This window comes from Dermacentor albipictus, chromosome 3, assembly GCF_038994185.2.
Source record: "Dermacentor albipictus isolate Rhodes 1998 colony chromosome 3, USDA_Dalb.pri_finalv2, whole genome shotgun sequence".
Taxonomy (NCBI): Eukaryota; Metazoa; Arthropoda; class Arachnida; order Ixodida; family Ixodidae; genus Dermacentor; species Dermacentor albipictus.
The window spans coordinates 139,279,709-139,282,732 of NC_091823.1; positions in this window are offsets into that span (position 1 = coordinate 139,279,709).

The window sequence follows — 3,024 nt, forward strand, 5'->3', positions numbered from 1 at the left end:
TTCTTTTGCGGAAAGTAATGGGCCATGGGACGCTTCAGTTGCCGGATACTCTTATTATATTGCTGCGATAGCAATTAGATGGACACTCTAGGTGCATTCCTGCTGTCCCATCACCCTCATGTTCCGCATAAAGTCCAAGGGCGATAACATCATAACCGCGCACCGCATGCTGTATGTATGATTCACGTAGGGAGGGGGATGGGGGGCTGCAATGGGTGAGACGACGATAGTGGCTCAGTCTTGTGTGGGCAAGGAAGTGAGTGAGTGAGTGAGTGAGTGAGTAAAGACTTTATTTGAAAACAAGGTATTGACGGATGACCTTGTTGTTAGGCCGCCACGAGCCCCTTTGCCCGGGCGGCTTCTTCAGCTCTCTCGATGACCTTGGCCTGCAGGTCAGGGTCGGAGCTGAGCAACGCGGCCTCCCACTGCTCAGTATTACTTATTTCATGATTTGTGTGATTTTCGGCTGGGTACGACCACATAATATGGAATATATCCGCTTTTTGCTGACAATGCTTACTTGTATTAGGGTATTGGTCCGGGTGTTAACCTACCCTACCACCTACCCCAATGGGGTTGGGGTAGGTGTTCGTCTGAAGTCGTCTCCAAGCTACTTCGTGTCGCTTGTTAAGCGATTTGTGTGCTGGCGGGTACACTGCCCTGGCTAACCTGTAGTGCTGAGTTATTTCCTGGTAACTGACCATGCGATCCCTCCCTGATCCTAGCGTGAGCCGTCCGGGTGCTCGGTTGGCGAGTCCTCCAGCGGCGGTGTGGGCGGCATCGTTGCTGGGTAGGGAGGAGTGTGCTGGTGCCCAAATGATCTGGATTGGTCGTGGGTGTTGGTTTGTGTCTATTATGTGTTTTACGGGAGCCGAGACCCGACCTTTCGCAAAATTGCGTACTGCTGCTCTGGAATCGCTAATAATGTAATTACAATGTGTGGAGACTATTGCCAGAGCGATAGCCGCCTCTTCCGCTGTTTCGGAGCTTCTGGTACGAATTGAACCACCAGCGCGTATTTGACCTGAGGAGTCCACCACTGCAAGGGACATACAGTTGCGTTCTATGTATTCTGCTGCGTCGACATAGACTACGTCTTTGAAGGCGTGGAATTTCTGATGTAGGGCTTTGGACCGCTCGGCCCTCCTTTCCTTGTGGAATTCGGGGTGCATGTTTTTAGGGAGTGGACTAATTTTGAGGTGGCGCCTCTGATCGTGAGAAATGTCTACTTTAATGCTTTGCATCGACTCGTAGTTGATAGCGAGATTCTTGAGGATGTTTCGCCCGGCGGCACTCTGAGCTAGCCTTTCGTATTGAGATGTAAGGTGCGCTTCTACTAGTTCATCGAGGGTGTTGTGCACACCTAGGGCCAGCAGTTTAGCGTTGGCCGTTCTTATAGGTAGCCCAAGAACCTGTTTATATGTCCTCCGGATAATCCCCTCTATTTTCTCTCTCTCAGTCGCTTTGAGGCAGAGGTACGGGGTGATGTAGGTGATGCGGCTGAGAACGAAGGCTTGTACCAACCTTATGAGGTTGGCTTCTTTCATGCCAGAGTGTCGGTTGGCGATTCTTGAAATGAGTCGCATCGTCTGCTGAACGCATGCTTCCAGTTTATGAATTGTGTTGCCGTTGCACCCGTGAGCTTGCATGAAGAGGCCTAGTACACGGATGGTGGTCACCACCGGGTTCGCGCCTCCTCCGGCTCGCACAGTGATTTCTGGGGATGGCGCAGTGTCGGATTTGCGGTTTGTAGAGGCTCTGAGTAGGAAGAGTTCTAATTTCTGCGGGGAGCAGGCGAGGCCTTTGTCGGTGTCGTTGTCAACCGTGTCTACAGCTTGTTGCAGCGTGGTTTCTATATCTCCATCGCTACCTTTAACCACACACAGGGTAATGTCGTCTGCATACAGACTGTGGTGTAGACCTGGAATCTGATTACGTTGTTCCGGTAATCTGACCATCGCTAAATTAAAGAGGAACGGGGATAAGACTGATCCCTGCGGCGCAGTGGCGTCACCAGAAATTTTGTTCGTGGGGGGCTTCGCCACTGGCCCAATATATATACATATATATATATCTGCACGTTGCAGCTCAGCCTCCTCCTTAAGAGGAAGCTTTAGCTCGGGTGCTCCTATTTCAGTACATGTAGAAGGGGAATTCGTTTTTCCCTCCAAGCACTTCACCACATTTGAGGAGGTTTATTTCATTTAAAAGAAAACGTTTTATTCTAGTGACTGCTGGCTCCGAATTTTTCATTTAGGTGGTCAATTATTTATTAAAAACTGGCCAAAACTGAAAATTTTCAGAAAACGAAACTATCAAGTTTAAAACTCCGTGACTCAGCAATGAAAAATGACATCACAATTCTGTGAATTGCATCTAATAGCACATCTACAGCGGACAAAATAGATATGTTACACATTAATCTTAAAAAATTTAGTATTGTGGAAATACGGCTTTCGCAGAACCCTTGTACACAACGTAACCAATTCACGTAAGATACAAATTGACACAGCAAACTTGTCCGCTTTGACTGTTATAATAAATGCCGTTTACAGAACCACAATATCTGTTCTTCATGCATAGCTATTAGTTTGTAAACGTCGTGCTTCTATTTTTTCAAACTTTCGAATTTTCCAAAATATTTTAAACAAAATTCAGGCCCTAAATCGAAGCTCTGTTTCCAACAGACACTACGATTTAACTTTCTCTCTCAAATGCAACCAATTTCAATAAAAGCGATTCGCAGGGTTATCTCAGAAAAGCGTTTCTGCGTTTTACAAGTATTTGAATAGGCCGTGTCGGATTGGGCCCGAGCTAAAGCTTCCTCTTAAACAATTTATCGAGGGATCAAATACATGAATAATAACTGCATTGTCATTGCCAAAGATGCTGCAAACGAATTCTTGAAAGCTACGCACTGTAAATACAAGTAAAATATGTATTTTTTCATAAAATATTATACTCGTATGTGCCAAAAATTGTGCCCAACATAACTGACGTCAATGCTTCTATGTTTTTTGTCTA